This window comes from Solenopsis invicta, chromosome 14, assembly GCF_016802725.1.
Source record: "Solenopsis invicta isolate M01_SB chromosome 14, UNIL_Sinv_3.0, whole genome shotgun sequence".
NCBI classification, from domain to species: domain Eukaryota; kingdom Metazoa; phylum Arthropoda; class Insecta; order Hymenoptera; family Formicidae; genus Solenopsis; species Solenopsis invicta.
Genome location: NC_052677.1, coordinates 12,658,790 through 12,678,003, shown reverse-complemented (window position 1 = coordinate 12,678,003; position 19,214 = coordinate 12,658,790). Strand labels below are relative to the sequence as shown.

At 46.1% G+C, this 19,214-nt stretch overlaps 2 protein-coding genes across 3 annotated transcripts in view; one reads left to right on the top strand and one right to left on the bottom strand.

Moving 5' to 3' along the window:
- Nucleotides 1–19,214, top strand: part of LOC105201111 (LIM/homeobox protein Lhx9) — a 186,817-nt gene that overhangs the window by 34,974 nt on the left and 132,629 nt on the right. The window contains exon 2 of the mRNA XM_026137931.2: nucleotides 13,011–13,053. The gene's annotated coding sequence lies outside the window, so the exon portion shown is untranslated. The remainder of the gene's footprint in view (nucleotides 1–13,010; nucleotides 13,054–19,214) is intronic.
- LOC105201114 (protein spaetzle 5) overlaps nucleotides 1–19,214 on the bottom strand; it is a 135,860-nt gene that overhangs the window by 92,656 nt on the left and 23,990 nt on the right. The gene's annotated exons all lie outside the window — the stretch shown is intronic.

Here is a 19,214-nt window from a genome sequence, read left to right as displayed (position 1 = left end):
CCCTTTCTCCTCCCCCTCCCTCCTCCCTCCTCCTCTACGTGCCAATTTATTTTCGTGCAGTCGCAGCTGCTGATCGGATAACAACGGTTGCAATTTTCTATGCTATATTAAAGTACTGTTGAATATTAATTATTAAGAAACGAGATTGCTTTCGATAAAATGTGTTTTTCTTTCCGAGGAAGAACACCGCGGGCTAATATGTATCACACCCGGCTAAATATAGATAATCGCTCGCGATCGGCCGATCAAGCGCCGAGGGTCAAGTAACCGCCGCCGATCGAGATCTTAAAAGCGCTTAAAACCCACGAACTCACCTGCTCGATCTGCATAATGAAAACCGTCCATTAGGCTCCGTCGTCGACAGAAAAGGCGAAAAAAAAGAGCTATTAACTACAGACGCTAATAGTTGCTCCAAATAAGAACTATGAATCACGATTATTTTTACTAAATTAAGATTAATCGCGCGGAAAAGATGGCGAAGCATTTCAGGCGATATATCATTTGGCAATAAGAACGGAGATCGTCGTTGCTGAATTGCGAAAAAGCGTGACTTAACGCGCCGCAACCGAATAATTTGCTCTGCATTAAGGAAATTGCTAATTGCGTATTGCCGAGTTAAACAAGGCTTAAACCTCTTCACGTCTCCTCGTTGACGAGACGACGAGGCAAACACTATGAAGCATACAGGTTGGTAGCTCGGCAGGGAGGGCTAGGTTTACTGCTAATTGCTGTTGTATTACAACAACCAGTCAAAGGCAGCCCTCGACTTGCCCACCTCTCCCTGCCTCCCTCCCTCCCTTCCTCTCCCTTCTACTTCCTATCCGCTGCCGCCTCCACCTTTCCGAGTTCTAGTAGTTGCCTGCCATTATATTCAAAACTCTAACCGGATATACATCCAGGCAGCCGCGAAGTTGAACCGAGTCGATCTCGCTTCGCTGCGAAAGTAGTTGGGAGAGAGAAAGAGAGAGAGAGAGGGGGGGGGAGAGACAGAGAGAGAAGAAAAAAACGCGAGAACGAGGCATCATCTGAGAGATTATAACGTCAGCACGGAATTGAGGCAGCATTAATTAGGACTTAAAGACCTTTGGCCGAGCCGCAGGTTTCCTCACGGGGATGGCGAAGCCTCGTTAGTGTCGCCAACTAATCAGCGTCGAGACGCCAATCTGCTATTAGGCTGACACTGCTATTGTCGCTTAGAGATTGATACGGAAGTCTGCGCGGGGGCAATCATTTACTAGTAACGAAACACCAAATCATCTAATCGCCTGACCATCCCCCATTTAGTTACACGAGATCGCCTAACCGAACACGCGATAATTGAGTTGCTCGAAAGAACGTCGACTATCTCCTATCTTCTCATTGAGCTGTAAGACAGGCAGCCACCTTCTGTTTACGCGCATTCCTCAAATTGGATCGCGAATTCGACCATGCAGGTAGTCGCGGCAGACTCCGACAAAGACTCGTCCTTAGACGATCGCAATTAATTCGCGACTGGATGGGGGTCGAGGAGGGAGTTTGAGCAGGAGATGGTGGCGGGAGAGGGGGGAGGGGGTTAATGGATTTCCACGCCGCCATCCGTACGGCCGTTCCCTGGAAGCTCGTCAGAGGTTCCATAATGCAGCACTGTGTGCAATTTTAAGCAACCCTTTATCCTGGCAGCCTCTTCCCCGTCCCCCACCCACCAACGCTCCACACGTATAAGACTCCGGTCCAATTACCTCCTTGCTACGCCGGCTGCTGCTGTTGGGAAGGGGTTGCATGATAGTTAATTACACCCCCTTTGCAACCCCCGCACCACCACCACCAGCATTACCACCACCACCGACGTGGCGTCTCCTCCTCCGCTCCGCTACGCTCCTTCCATCTTCTCTTCCTCCACCATTTCCACCCCCCTCTACCTCGTCTCTCCTCCGCCCGTCTCCAACCCCTCTTTCGTCTCCTCTCCCTCCTCCTCCTTTTCCTCCTCCGCCACCTCCTCCTCCTCCTCCTCCTTCTTCCTCTCTTGCCGCCACTGCTAATTACTATTTTTAAAACATTAAAAGTAAAGTTTGTTAAATGAGTGGGAGTTAATTATGAAGCTACCGGGAGAGGCCGGAGGTAATTGGAGCGAACGACAAACAAAGGCTCGTACCTACGGCCACGGACTACAGCTACACTCAGCCGCGGTAGGCAGGCGGGTGGGCCACCTACTACCTACTTTATTTTCGCGGAGAATTTCTGATCCATTCGCCATCGTTAATCCCGGCCACTCGTCCTCGTCCGCGCGCACGGAGCTCTTTCATTCGTCCTGCCAATTACGAGAGCTCGAGGCGAATGTCGAACCGGTTAAATTGCGAGGCTCCTCCGCAGCCCAAGGCGAGGGCTGCACGCGAGAGTGTGTCCTCGTGTGCAGACTGCGCGACTGCGACGCAACCCCGCGCACCCGTTCCCAATCCCATTCCCGTGCTCGTGCCCCCGTACCCGTACCCATTCCCATTTCTATTCCCGTGCCCGACCACATCTCACGGAGGAGAGAGAGAGAGAGAGAGAGAGAGAGAGAGAGAGACGGAACCCGCTCTCTTTCTCTCTCTTCCCAAACTCCTCTCGTTCTCCTGCCTGTACAACGCGCGACCTAACCGCGCCTGTATATGTGACAGCCAGTCTTTTCTACAGCTTTCTGGTTATTAACATACGATTTATTAACCAAACTTGTGATCGACGCTCCTATCGAATCGCAACCAAAATGCAGCACCTGTCCCAATATTCGAGTTGACATCGATCAAATTCTATTCGCAAAAACATGCAAACTCGCGAGATCGCATGTACATCGAGATATGATTTACCGAGAATTTATCACGAGTAGATTATGCATGTGCAGGATAGAAAAATCCGATTTCCGGTGTTTCTATAATCAACTGAAATAATGAACAATTAACATTCAACAGTGTAATTTTTCCGAACATTTTTCTCTCGTTACGCGGGTGTACGGTTTCCGTCCAAAAAAAAAAAAGAAAGAAAGAAATGGCACCGACCGTCGCATTAGCGAATATTAGGTGGGTCTCGTGGTAACTTACGGGCCAATAAGTTTTTTTAAGGTATCGCGTTTCATGCCATTTGCGTGGGCGAGGGAAGGAGGTATCTCCGACGAAATCAAATAACGTGCGGACGCGCGCGCACGCGAGGTTTGAGTTTTACGGTTATTAATTAACCGATACCAGATTTCTGCATTAGCGCTCCGTCCCCGCTAATGCATGGAATACAAGTACCGGGATAATGTGTGTCCTTTCCGCGGCGGATAGATACGCCCGATACGAAGATACATCCCCACGTATCAACAAAGAGCTGGATGCGCATCGGCGTATTACTCTCTTCGATGCATATTATCTTTCATTACACACTCTGAAATACGCTCATCTCGCGTAACTCCTTGTTTTAAGACCGCTCGCTCTAAAAACAAGAATATAGGATGTCCACGGAGGCTGAATTTTATTCTTTCGAACCGACATTACTCGCATTTGATTCATCCACGGGCGGGGGAGCGCACGTTGACGGTACCGATAATAGTGACGAGCGGCGGACAAGAGGGCCGGAGGGAAGCCGACGAAGAAGACGACACGCCGTCATAAATCCTGAACGCTCCGTTAGTAAGACGTTTCTCACGCTGTTGATCTGGCAAGATCAAAAGAAAGAGACAGCTACGTGTCGCGGAGAAGTGGCGATGTAAATAGAAACCTCTTTAGGGGCATAACTCGGCGCACGCCGTCTGTGAAAGACGCATGGCATCGGACGAGGGGCGTCGCCGGAGCGTGCGTTCGGTGTCTCCGTAACCGGCTCTGACGGATAGCGCCGGAAATAGCGAAAGGGATATAGACACGACGACAACGACGACGACGACGACGACGACGACGACAGGCCATCGGGTAGCGAGCGTGGAGTAGCAGTCGATCTCGCGCCGTCTGGGAATCTCGCTGCCTATATAACGCGCAGCCTTTTATCTCTTACCTGTCTCATTCAAAGGTCATAATGCGGCCATTAATGCCGCGCGCTGCGTCCTCCGATATTGCGTGATCGAGCGAGATGCGCGCTACGAATTTGTGAAGCAACAGTTTCACAAAGTCTACGTTCGTATCCAGAATCCAGAATTTTCATACGGATCCGACGAGGGGGGTGGAAAGGGAATATTAAAGATTATCGACGCGGAGAAAAATATTGCCGGTTAGATAGCGGCCGTAAAGTGTGGAAAATCGAAGAGGATGGCCAGGAATGAAGTCGCATTCGGGATTATTTACTAAACGCAGCGACACGGAACAGGCGCGCCGACCTATACATCAGTGTTCTTCTTTATCGAACGCCTCTCGGACGCGCCGTATTTGGAACTATCGAACTTTAAAATAGACGCTCGCCGCAAACGTTTTCGCGGTAACTTCGCGCCGGCCGTGGGGAAGGGGGAGACGAATTAATATAGATTCTGCAAAACAAAGTAATTAATGATATAAAATTCCCCTGTACCATGAGAGAGAAAAAGAGTAGAGATTGATCCACGACACATTTGTTCCTCATAATTTGCCGTTTAACTTCTCTCAAAGCACTGCTGCGTTAGGATCGCAAAAGCGCCATCGAAGTATCTCCATTATGGAAGAAACGCTTTCCAGGGCGGCGGAATTGTAATACGCCTGCTGAATACAATTGATCTATCATCGGGGGGAGAGAAGGGAGGGGGAAGGAGAGGAAAAAAACCCAGAGAGGATTTTGCGGAATAGCAATTTCCAAACCTGCCAAGACACGCAACACAACTAAACGTTACCAATCTGGCGAAATCATTTATCACTAGCATGTCCGAGGCATTATACGGTATGTGCAAAACCATCGGGCGAGGAGGAAGGGCAAGAGGCGAACGAACGGACATTGGGTTGTGTGATGGACACTCAATTACTTTATGTGCCGGCAGCTAAAAATAACTGCATATATCGCGCCGGCATTGCGCAATGTGCCCACTTCTCTCGAAAAGAGTAACAGTAAACATGTCTAAACCAGCCGAGGCGTTTCCTATTTAACAATTCCCACGACATTATACAGCGATAACTTCTTGGAGTAATATCAATTAATTTATTCCCTCCTCTCGAAACCTTTCCCGCGATATAAATACACCTTCATAAAGATAAATATTATCTTCATAAAGATTGCATGCTGTTTTTAGTTCCGCCTGCCTGTTAAAAAATTAGCCGTTTAATCAGTCGGCGCTTTATCAACACGACAAGACGACGGTGGACGGGGTGGAGAAACAAAGATAAAAATATTGAACCGGCGTGCGGCTTTGCTAATAACGAGGAAATAAATATCGCATGTTTCCGCGAGTGTGACGTCAAAATCGCGCAACGTGTGATTTCCATGGAAACAGAATCGTCACGATGCAACGCGGCGCGGTGGTTGTTTTACGAGTCTGTTTTTCGTCTATGCTAATATACGACTATGACGATCGTAATCGTTTCCATCCCTACTCTTGCCGGGCCTCCGAGCCCGATATTATCCAATGGGCTCGTAGATACTTTAGAGTTTTCGCGAGCGCTTCAAAGTAACTTTCTGAGGATTTAACGAGTTCGCCGCGAGCACCGACGCCGCTCTTATATTGTCTTCCGACTGTAAAAAAAAAAAAAAAAAAAAAAAAAACGCCGTTGCTCTCTCTCGCATCATTTGCTCGTAATAATTCCTTAAAAGTTTCTAAATCATTCCTCTTAAAAGTCTTCACTTAACGATCCTCCTTCGACTCATGAATAATATATTTGATTATTTGAGTAAAGGACACAAAAATTCCTTTGCCTCGTACTTACTGCCAGAGCTCACGAACATCGAATTGTTGCTACATCACTCTCCAAGCGTAGGACAATAGGAGGGAAGGAGGGGGAAGGAAATCTCGACAAGCGGCGTCTTTTTAATTACACAAATTTACACGAAGTCATTTCTCTGAACGCGGAGTCGTCAGAATTCTCCGAATAAGGAAAGCTGGTAGGTGGAAAAGCAGCGGCACGCGAACCTGGCCCTTTGTCCCCCCACCCTCCCCCCTCACCGCCCTTTCCCTCCCTCCCTCTCCTGTCGACCGTCGCAATTTGCCTGTTTTCCTCGCACTGTTGCAACCCTCGTACGAAGTGCTATCCCTGCTCGCTGACTCTTATTTCACGGATGCAATATAACCGCGAACATAATCTCGAGACAGCGAGAATAATTCCTGCAACGGGGTTAATCAAAGCGTGTACATGCAGCGTATGTATACTTGTACCGAGTGTTTCGAAACTGCAGCAATCAACTATGGTTTCTGCATGGAGAGGTAAAAATTGTCGCGATTGATTTGCAAATTAATCTACGTAAACTTTGTTGTTTATATTTACACGCGCGCCCGCGGGATAACGTCTAATAAATTAGAATGAAATGAGCGCCTTTAAAAGAACACGCACGCATCGTCATAAATAAAGAACGACGCATCATTTTCAAATTATAATTACTCGGTCGGGGAGAAAGACGCGGGGTGGTGGAACGAGAGGCACCGCGTAGAACAACGTATACGACAAGGGAGTGTTCCCCCTTCCGCCCCCTCCTCGGGGCATTGTATCCCAGGGGCCGTTATTCAGAGGAACCGGCTCGATTTGAGAGCCGCGGCGGCGATGCAGCTGGCATTTAGCAGGCATTCAATTAAATATTGATCCAGCTCCGTTTAGCGCCGGTAAACAATTATGCACGCTAATTAATGCCCCGGCGTTGTCGGCGCAATCGAACCGAATCGTCCTCGAATACGGCTGCATTCGGCTCGTCGTGGATCATCGATCTCGCGGGATATACGAGGTTCTTCTCTGCGGGCGAGCGCCGCTCGATCCTAATTAACATAGGAATATCGATCGCGAGGAATCGAGGAACGTGGGTATAGGCGAACGGATGCGACTTTGATATGAAATATGAATAACATGGAACAGTAATAATAATTTGAAAAGACATTACGGATATCAGGTGTGCTTTGAGAATGATTAAATAATTAATCGAACGTCTTTCGTACGATATATAGATCGAGAAACACACGGCCGTGGACGCACGTCCACGTTCCATCCTGTTCCATTACGTTTACGGTACGTTGCATTAAATAAAATCGCCAATCCGAGAAAAATATATGGTCTTTCTCTTAAATTGCTTCGCGGCAAATGCGTCCCGTAAATTTGACAAACGCATCCAACATGCCGCAACTCGAAACGGCGACGGAGGCGGGCGGTCTGTGTGCCGCGCGCACGTGTAGAAACGCGCGAGCGCGTAACAACCGGCTCCCTTCGACAATTTTGCCTGCAAGGATACTAATTTCGTAACGTCTTCGTCTAATCATCCTAAAGGTCTCGCGGTGTGCGTGTCCCGTCGGCGGCACAACGAGCGCGACGAGCGGGGCGCAGGGGTGAAGGAAGAGAGAGGAGAAGATGCGCAACTAGCGAGAGAGCCCCGGTATAATTAAAACAGCGCCGAGGAGAGTCTACGAGAAGAGACAGACACCGTGCTGATTTCATTAAACGTCTTACCTCGGCGCAGCCTGCTTTCTGTTTAGTTCGGGACCTTTCGGGGCTTTCATTTCGTTTGCTTGCGTCGAAGGGAAAAACCGGGGAAAAGTATGAGACGCGCGAGGAGGAGATGCGTAGTACCTACCACGCGACAATTCTCGAGGCCCTAATGCTCGTTTCCGTACAAATTACAATTTAACGCGTTAAATTTTCATGCAGAATTCCGAGGCTCTCCTAGAGGCAGAGCAAATTGGTTCTACCGGCAAGAGGAAGACACCCGGGACGCGAATATATGTTGCTTTACGCGAAGAAACATTTTTTTTTTTGCAAGAGAGAAAAATCTAACGCGTATCGGTTTCAATAATAAAGTAACGTCATTGTTACTTAACTTCCGATTATTGAGGTCCATTGTAACGATTACTCGATTACATTGCATGCGTGTAAAATCATTAACCGGCAGATACGCGCCATTTACGATCACGGCGCATCCAATTATAGGTTGTCAATCGCAGGGCGCCATGGCTCCAATCTACAGCCCTTCGCATGTACGAGATGACACGGTCTGTTTACAGATTCTAATAATCCGCCGGGCGATTCCAGCGATAAATTACGCCGCCTCGTAAAATCCCTGCCAGGATCTCGACGCGCCTCCGCCAAAGTTCCTTGACTGTTTGCACGTTACCGGCGCGGCGCATCTTTAGCAAGAGCAGTTTTACGTCTCCGAGCAAGGAGGACGGAGGGGGAGAGCGAGGCGCGCATTGAAAAGGATCGTTTAAATCAGGCACGTCGAGAATCGCGTCGCCAAGTAGTAGCGGATGTGCGAAGATGCGGGCAAAGGAGACGCGTGTCCGTGTCCACTGGCTCGCGAAATTCCGCGGCACACAGCTGCGACATGAACAAGTTGCTCCTTAATGAATTTCTCAGCGGGCGCCCCACGAAAATTCCCACGAGGGGCCCGCCCCCGCTGTACCCCCCACCCCTCCCGCCGCGGATCTGATCGACGTACTGATTTACGCTTCGTGATCTCCGATCTTCCTACGATACCGAATGCCGAACGTTGGAAGGAATAACAACCCTTTCTCCTCCCCCCCCATCTCTCACGAGCCGCCGCCCGCTCGCCTCCTTTCCTTCCTCTCGTCGTCCGTCCTAAGTCCTCCCTTTATTCGCGCCCAGAGCATAAATAATCCAAGCAAATTTATAATGACAATTACCATAAAAATTGTCACACAATAAAATATTCCGAGAAATTTACGATCGTGGAGCCCCGAGCGGGATTTTCTGAGAGAGAGAGAGGGCTCCGAAGAGGGAGGCCACGCAATATTCCCTTCGCCCTCCCCGGCCCCGTCCCAGGCGCTCCGCACGTGAGCGCAGAACTTTACAGCCAATTATTTTATACGCCGCTTTATTGTGGCCATATCTTGTCTCCCGAAAGTTCCACGATTGGGATCTACGAATCGAACGCGGCGAACAACTCGATTATTTCACGCCGCGAAATAACAATTTCGAACTATTCGAATTTTTATTAAACGCTGTATCGCTATGCAAATTAATATATTCTGCAAAATGTTCAATAATTCAATAAATAATTTATATCCACAAAAATTGTATTTAACGGTTTCAAGCGTTTTTCTCTTTATTTATAATAACTTACAATCGAGTAATTAGACGTAAAGCTCAGTCTTTCGCACATTAGATACGCTATAGAGAGAAGTGAATATTTCTACAGCTACACGTACCATAATATTTACACAAAATACTTTATTGTAACGCTGGCAATTAATTACTTAGCCAAAGAAGTCCTGTGCTGCGCGGGAGCCTTCGTTAACGTTAAATACGTCCCTGGCGCGTTAGTGTAAATCAAGCAGTGGTAGCCTCCTCTCTTTCTCCAGTAGATTCAGGGTAAACGCGAGGGCGGGGTAAAGAGTGCAAAGGGGCCAGGAAGGGGCAGCTAAATGATCTCATTAGCACATTCCTGGCTGGCCGCCTCTTCCATGTGTCAACCGAACTCAGCTTACCCTACGAAATTGTTCGGGACGACTTAACTGTCGCGTAAATAATCTTCTGCTTGGGTGCCGGCCCTAACGAACGCTGAATGTTTAACGAAGACGCCTCAATACGAGCGATATCGATTTTTTCATCGCTGCCAGCGTCCGTCATGCTACTCGTTACTCGACAAGTTTTATACCGATCAAATCGGCTTCTCTTACGTTTGACGTTCGCGTAATAGGTAATATCGATATTCTATGTATATAGAAACCTATTTATACAGACGCACTTTTAGAATCGTTTGACACTGCGGTTAGCATGCGACCTGGAGCAAGTCAACCTATACGGGAATTTTATAAATTCTAGAAATAAGATTGTTAGAGAAAGCGCTGCCGGAACAATGCGTAGACACCTGTTTGGACACGCGGGAATACATAAACGAACGACGTCCATTTGCACCGATGCGGAAGACTTTAAGGGTGGGCAATGTGCAGGCAACCAAAATAAGTAGCTATCCGTCTTGCGTAACGGTCTCTGATTTTCTGATCTCGTAGCCTCGTTTACTTTTTTGCCATTCGCCATTGTGTATACATATATACACGCGTTACGTTACGTAAAGAAAAGAAAAGACAAATAAAAAAAACTTTGATCCATAAATTAAAACATCTCGGGAACACGAAGAAAAAGAGCAAGGCGCTTTTATCGAATTGGTGCCTGAAATCGTCGTCATCTTTCCGTCCTTCGTTTTCTTCCAGACATTCACGAACAATTTCTTCCCATCTCCTCTCTCTCTCTCTCTCTTTCTCTCTGTCTAAATAAGTCCGCACACGTACGCGAGAAACATTCAGCGTTCTATAGCGCGGCGCTAGGCGGATTTAATCCTAGCAAATTAATTCCATTTTCTCGGAGCATCGCGCATTCTCTGTGTTTCGTCCTTCATCAGCTCGGCTATGTGCAGCCAGCCCTTTCCCTTGGTATGCCTGGCCTCCCCTCCCCCCTTCTCCCATCCCTTCGACCTTCTCCACCGCCGCCGAGTCCTAGGACTCGGTGCCTTGCCGAACCACCCCCGCAGCCTCCCCTCGTCGAAAAGCTATACTCGAGCCGGTCTACAAGGAATTGTTAATTGCTCGTGCAGCGCCAATTTGCATAAATCAATTTTAAATCAACTCTCCGGCCTGCGAAGAGTGCGCGCGGGGCGTCTCGCGGGCTGGAAACGCACGGGATATGCACAGGTGCCCGACGAGACGCGACGCGACGAGATGCGAGGCGACGCGACGCAGCGCGACGCGATACGACGCCGCTGCCGCGTACACCGCGCGACGACTTACACATAGGGTGTCTTGAACGGTACGTCACGCTCGCGCGCCATCCGAGGCGTCGATATGCGTGCGCGATCGTGCCGACTCACTACGACCTGCGTGTTCGAGTTTGCACGCGGTCGAAACAGAGTAGTAACCCCCCGATGGTGTATCGAACCGACCGGCCGACCGACGGCGGCGGCGACGGCGGGGGCGAAAAAGTTCCGCGGAGTGACAACGGCGTATCGCGTGACCGAGGGACGAGGAGCGCGCCGGCGAAAGAAGGGACGTGGAATTTCAATGGCGCATAAAAATGAGATGTTTAGATGAAAACGAGAAGATAAGCGGACACGGGAGAACGGACGGCGGCCATTTAAATTGTAATTTTCAGTGCGAGTTCTATACGAGAGATCGCGTGTCCGTAATGTATGCGCATCTCAAGACGTTCCACGTTTGCACAGCGGTGTACGTACGTATACCGTGCGCGCCTCGTGCCTCGGAGTGTCGCTGGACGACGCTCTACGAAAAACTAACCGCTGACTTACGTAACCTTGATCGAATTTGTTGTTACGCCATTACGTTTGATTAAAAGCACGGCCTACGATTTTATTTCCGATCATCGCACTTATATTATTAGGCAGTAAAATGTAATTCCATATTTACTCCGCAAACTGGCCAATGTTTAGTGAAACTTCTTCGCAGCGTTTCGACCTAAGGTTCGGATTTTCTTCAAGCGAGCCGATTAAATAATATTACATTGAATCGTTAAATCAGGAAGATTACTGATTTGACAAGCAAATTAGATATTATATATATTTTTTATTAATTTACGTATATTTTTGACAATAAAAATACACAATTTACAGTAGATGAATTGAATCGTTAGATATCAGGAAATATGACCGTCACGAGTTTTTTCCAGAAAATTTATCTACTGTAGTGTTTTCATTATAAAAAAATATGTATAAATTAATAAAGCCTGGTACAGATATTGAAATATAATAAGTAAATAGAACAAAGATTTACGACATTAATTTGACAAGCAAATTATATAATATTTATTAATTTATATATTTCTTTTTGACAATGAAAACGCACACATTACAGTAGATAAATTTTCTGAAAAGAACGATTCAATATAATATCATTTAACCAGTTCACTTGAAGAGGACCTAAACCTTGGGTCGAAACGTTGTGAAGAAGTTTCAATAAATATTTGCCAGTCCGTCGACTAAATTTGGAATTATTTATTATTTTTATCACTGGCGACTGCACAAGTAAAATGCTACGAGATATTAAAAAGTAATTTGCTGCGCATATGCCACAGATAATAAGGAAAGCGAAAATCTTGAATCGCACTGTTCAAGATCGAAAAGGCGAGATACACATCGTATGATGCGATTTTCATATAACGTCCTATACTTGACTTCCGTGCTGCAACACGGCACGTTTGCCGCCCGGAATTGAGTTCTCGATCGGATTATTGAGAGTTTTAGTAGGTTTGAAACATGCAAAGCAGAAGACGGTGAAGTACCGAACCCAGCAGACCATTACTCGAAAGAGCGGCTTGTTTAAAGAAACATACCTCGTGGAACGATGCCCCTGGGTATAACGCGAGGGCTGATCGCTCGTGTCACCCGCGATTATGGCGTCCCAAGACTGACTGCAGTACGTCACGCAGAATGCATGAATGTAAAAAAATTATTCGAGAGTCGAGCACGCCTCGCCGCCGCTGTTCGCACACAGAAAAAAAAAACACGTACACACAATGTTACTTTAATTCAGTAATTCTCGGATAAAGATCACGCGTACGTTTAGAAGTGATATGACGCATAAAATGGATGTTTTATATGAATACGCTTAGAAATATGTATGAAATGAACATACGTCACGATATGATACGGAAATCATTCGGAAATAACAGGGAAGTGACACGGTAATAATTTAGGAATACGGCGAAGCGCGATATGTAAATGATATAGCAGCGAGAATGACACGAACATTCTTTCAAATATTATAGCTTAGAAGTTAGAGATGTTATAAAAATACGACGTGGCTCAAGATCGTCACTTATATTGATAAAATAACTTTCGGACATGCTGTCCATATACGCTTTATTATGCATGCATTATTTAAAAAGAAAAAATGTATATAACCACTTTTCCTATTACAGAATATTCGGAATATTTCAAATTTATAGGAGAGTAATAATTGATTGCAGGTTATCGAGCGATGTGTGGAGGAGGTTTCTTTGCCTAACTTGGGTGAGTGAATTACATTCTTACATTATGCATGTAATTAATTTATTCGAAATCCGATAGCGTTAATTGATCTGCCGTTAAACGACAGTTTGCGATTAATAAATTCTTCGTTCGCTATGCTTTAAATAAATGAATGAGCGTGACAAAATGTACTTGCAGGATTTCGCAATTTCGAAATTCGTAGATTAATATTTTCCTCTGCTGTAAGGATTAAATTATTCAGCGAAGAAATCACTTCATGGCGCGCGTGGCGCATTCCCGCGCTACAGTAGGGTTGCTTCGTATAATATACGGCCGAGGCAGGTATTTGTATCTGTAACAGTAATTACTAGAGCGCGCAGATACATTCTCGGCAGAATTAATCGCGTGAGTATTGATCAATTCTCAGGAAACGCAAAGTCGCTTATACACGCAGGTCTCTGATGTAACAACGTGGAATGCGTTTAATTCTCCCATGCAGCAATCCATGGCGATCTTTTAATCATTGAAAGAAAGAAAAAAAAAAAATTAAACGGAGTATCAACTATAATGCAAGGACGAATAAAACACTCTCGTAAAGTTCAACGTATTGCGCTTCGTATGTAATCACGTTTCATAGAATTTTTCCTTAACGCCAATGAGAAACCGCCGCATCGATGAAGAACATCAGACATTACGACGTCATTGTTCCGCATAATTAATTTTGTACAATTCTCGATTGTTCCTGCGCGACGACGACGATGACGACGAGGACGAGGACGAGGACGAGGACGAGGACGACGACGAGGACGAGGATGAGGACGACGTTTCATCGCGACGCGCTGCGCCGCGGCACGCAGGGCGGCAAACTTGCACGATTGTTTTGAAACGAAAGTAAATTTAATTTACCGGCTAATTATCGCCCGTGCAAAGTTCTGAATTAAACTTGTAATTGGCTTTCGCTTGATTCGAAGAAATTGTACTAAGCCACCCTTCCACCCTCTTCTTCGCTCCCTCTCTCTTTCTCTCGCTAGGCACCCATCCCCAACCTACTACGAGACATTCTATGTAATCTCCTACGTAGACGTATGTGTGTGTGTGTGTGTATGTGTGTATCGATACGCACGCAAGGGAAACCTAGCCCGACCTAACCATCGCGGGTCTTATCGTATGCCAAACTAAGCGCTGTACGCGTTAAGCCTGGTATGAGCCTATCTTCAGCAATTATTCTTGACAAACAGATCGTAAAAAAAGATAGCCCTTTTTTTTAATGTGCACGTTCGTTAGTCTCTGTACGTGAGCGACTCTGTACGACGACGGTACGCGAATAACACGCGCCTTGTTTTCCCTGTAAACCGAGAGCGAAAAACAAAATACAGCGCTCGCGAATTCTAAGCAGTGTCTTTACTGAATGGCGTTCGAAACTGACCCGAAAATATAGACATTGTCGGTCAATTGTACCTGAAACGTACTCCAACTATTCGCAATTAAACTTCACAGATTGTTTTTGGACAATATACGCAGACGAGGCACGTAGCGCTGTATTAGTCTTTAGTTGAGTCGTCAAAGCCAGATTGTTACTTTATCGCGGTTAACAGGAATTCGCTCTCTTTTCCACGGTCAAAAAATCCACTACTCAACTTTCGAGTAAATAATTTTCAATTGCCGAATCAGATCGTTTGACTTTATGTAAAAGTTTGTACTACATTCCAAATGGCGCTCCCCCAGAACACGGCGTCCCTTCAATAAAGCCTCTTTACATTTTCTCTTAACTAGTACTTTACGCTTCTGTTATTGCGTTTGTAAATTTTGCAACCGGATGAGATAAATTTTAATTTTGCCCGGGCAAAAACCTTCTCTTCGCGAGCCCTCCTAATTTTTTTTATTTTTTTATTTTTTTTTGAGAACCGTTAAAGATACTGGGTTTCCTTTTGAGGAACAAAAGAACGCGCTAGGAAACGGCACAAAAGCTTAATTACTCAGCTGTTCGAAAAACGGTCTGCGAAGAAAGGTATTTTAAAATTCCTGAGGAGAGTACTGACACACGGAAAACCCGCGTTTAGTCTGAGAAGCGTCCCAGTTCCCAAACGATTCACATAATTATCATTATTTTTTTTAATTATATTAAGTCAGTGCGCGGCACGAACGTCGCGTACGTATTTAAACATTATAATATCCCCTCATTTGAATCGACCCTCGAAAAGGTTGCCCACCTTTACTTTAAATAGCTACAGCAGAGATTTTCATCGCCCGCGCGCTATCGTAGCACGCACACGCAATTGTAGAATTTCACGGTGTACTATGTGGGAAAATGGCTCTTTGTTTAGAACGTACGCAGTACGCGTATACACGTGTGTAGGGCAGATACGGCGAAACAGATAAGGGGAGATACGACTCGGCTTAAGGAAGCGGTTAATTACCAGAAGATAGTAAATTGCCAGTAGCACGGACTTGTGCTTCGCTTATATCCGAAGAAACCTTTATCCCGATCACAGATACCCGCGAGTAATAATCGTCCGATCGTTTACAAGTTGATTAGCAATAAATGTTCAAAGAAATTGATTGCTCGAGGAAAAAAAATCATAGCACATTGCTTTAGCCTATAATCGTCCTCCGTCCAAGATATAATTTTGCTCAACTCGATCGCGAATTTGATCTAGTTTACTAATAAAATTGACTCGTTGCAGCTCGCTTGATCTAGCTCGCTATGATGTCGCCAGTGGTCTCTTAGTCTCATTGCTATTGCCACTCGCGATTTACATCTCACTTTCTCTAAAGCTACGTGGGACATTAATTAAAGCTTCTTATGTAATTTTGGCAATTAAAAAAATGACTGAGTGAGCGACGGGGTAGCAAAATCAGGCTGTGCATCCGTGAAAAGATAGCGCATATATAGTACGTCGTGACGTCACAGGACACGTCGCTCAAAGGCCGAGAATGGCCGGAAGTCGTGAAATGGGATTACCTGTTCATACGTATGCGGCCGTTCCGAGGTGATAATTGAATAGATAACCGTCCTCCGCTTCTTCCACCTGGCCACCTCTTCTTCGATTTTCCTTCGTTAGCGAACATACCGGTCCGCGATATCCCATGCGACAGCAAAAAATTTGTCCCAGAATTTGTCGTAATCGTCGGAGGAGACCGCTCCTAATGTGATAAACGTCCACCCATTGGAAATGGTTTTGCTCGCGACGATTTCTAAGGTCGCAAAGTAGGCGATGGCTCCTCCTTTTTTTACGACATCAATTATGTCGCGGCGCAGGTATTTAAATTCTAACGGAGGTATTTAAATATAAAATCTAATTTAGAAAAACGTAATCTTTTTAAGGCCACTCGGGGCCAGCTTCGAATCGAGTTAGCCTTGAATGAATTATTTCGGGATGAAGGAGACTAAACACAAGACTAGTCCAGACTAGACGAGTTAACTTGGAATACATTGCTTAAAATTAGGCTAAGCGGGACCAGATTAGATTTAGGCTGTACATCGAGCTAGCTACTGGCGATGCGAGCGGTAACGCCGAATCTTTCGCGAATACGACAGAGGTAAAAGAGTGCGGTGGGAATCGAAAATAAAAGATGCGGCCAGGCGCAGAAGACCTGTTTCCCATTAGAGTCCCTTCGCAGGCGTTTAATCACCCAATTAAGAGGATTTTCACGTATGTTAATTAGTCAAAACACATGCGAAGCGTCATTTCTCTTTCCTCCGGCGGCACTTAAGCTCGGGGTCTCGATTATACTCGAAAGAGATCAAAAGAAGGCAAGACGTACTACGTGTTCGTACACGTGTGCGTGAGACAGAGGCACGCTGTATACACCCAATTCGCTTAATTCGTGCATTTGCAAGCAATGCTGATATATCAGTTTTAGTTTCGAGATTGCGGATGCAAAATGATTGTGCTCTTAAAGAACTTGGAGCTTTTTTGGATCAACGGGGATTAAGCAGATACACTTGCTCCTCCGCTGTCCGTTCTCCGAGTCGTTTCCGAAAAGTCTAATTTCAACACCAGGCAGAGACGCGTTTTGTAGCTGCCATTAAATTGACATCTCGTATATCAGGGAGAAGTATGGCGTTGCTCGCGGGAGCTTCCCCTCTAGTTCAAGCCGAGATTAGCCAACGTGCTCGAATTTTGGCACGAGTGCAATACGGAAGAGATTCCGCGTCTCGTTTGCCTTCGTTACCGTCGGTAAATCCGAAATGATTTTTTTTTTCCTGGCCGATAGAAAACGATATTTATTACTTTCACATGTTGCCGCGACTACAATGTACTACAATCTATTACGTAAAAGTACGAAACGTCGTGAAAAATATCGCGTATTTTTAGATCGTTAAAATAATTTGTTCCATTAAGATATTAACTCGATAAATTGTGGATTTTTTTTTGCCAAAAAACGCATTTTATCCGATTATTCGAAAAATCATTATCCTCGAAGATTATTTCCCTTCAAACTTTTAATCATTTCCTATTTTTTGAAACTGGTGTAGCTGTCGGAAACTGCAACTGCGGAACCCTTTCACCATAATCATAATGCCCCAGCAGTGTTAATGAAAAAACGTACTATCGTATTACCAATTACATTGTGATTTTAATGAAACGCAAGAATCAGAAAAAAAGCGCTGACGCATTGCGTCCGGTGCGGTTATTCGAACGGGGAGTCGACTTTTTAATTGAGAGCTTTTTATATTATACGGTTATAAACGCGCGCGGCGCGCAAATGAACTACCCTTTATCGCGCATTGTGCTCGCTTTCGCGTCAAAAGCGAAAATCCGCCGATATCATCCGTCGCCCACCGTCCGATCGATTTCCAACATTTAATTATCCGGCGCATCAAAACTGGTCGATAAATCGAATTAAGAAAGTCCGTTTGTACCGATTATTTCCAGTGGCGAGAATCTGGAATTTCAAATACATTGGTATTTTCCCGAAACAGCATACAATTATTTTTCCGATGTTTCTTTTTTCGCGCGGCGAAATTCCGAAATTCGCCAATCATTAATCAAGCGAAAGAATTCCGGTTTCCGCCGAAACTAGTCTCGTCATCTAGTTTATAACTTGAGCTACAATTTCGCAACTTATCAAACAACACACCGGGTTTCTTTTTTAGAGTGACACGGATTGAAAATGGCACGGCTAAGTAATTTGCGAACGCATCGCGACGCTAACTAAACGTGACGTCGCTCGCGCAGCTGCCTGCTGCCGATAAATCTTCTCAACGATGGTAAATTACATGCTTTGCCTAATATTAATTACGGTCATTATTCACGCTCGCATTATTGAACGTCCACGTGTCTTTATCGTCAAAAACAACGAGACCTGGTTAACGTTCCACCATCTCTCTCTCTCTCTCTCTCGCGCGCGCGCTCGCGCGATCGTTATCGGACCAGCGACATTCCTTATCAGCGATTCGTCCTGTCGGATATCTCGCGTCCTTTCTACCGAGATTCTCCTTCTCCTTCCCCATCTGTGCACTCGTGCCGTATATTCGAGCACTTGTTAAATCGGTCTTCGTCCCTTGTCGGAGATTCGCGTCGTGTCCGTGGATTCTGCGGTAATAACTGGACGCCATTATAAAACCTCCTGAGGGAAACCAGCTAAGGGTAGTTCCTCCCTTCTGACTACCCCTCCCCCTCTCGCCGTTCCTTTCTTTCTCCCCTCCCCCACCGGGTTCCCCCTTAGCAGCGTCCATCCCATCGTCGTTACTACCAGGATACGGATTATCTCCGTTGACCGACGATATTTCTTTTGCCGCGATTCCACGAGTCTCGTTCTTCGCCGTTTTCGACGTACGATTTTCCCTAGATCTTTTCCTCCGCGCATCCTTTTTTCCCGTCATTTGCCCTCCGGAGGCACCTTTTGCCCCTTTCTCTCCCTCTTTCCGCCGTCTCTTCTTGCGCGGTCGCCGCAACCCTTTTTCCCAACGAGCCCGGAAGCAGACGTGAAAAAGTTTTGCCGACGGTTGTAGTCAGTTGTGGTGCGCGACTCTCCGCTTCAGGTGGCAAAGGCCCCATCGATGTGAAGGCAATTTTTAACCGATCGTTCCTCGGGGACTTTAGACAGAAGAATGCGACACAGAGCTGCGCGTGTCCTTATAGACGCCGGAAGATTAATCGAATAGCCTAGAATAATTCCCAAAGGCGAGAGAGAGAGAGAGAGAGAGAGAGAGAGAGAGAGAGAGAGAGAGAATTCCTAACGTCCCCGATAGCGGC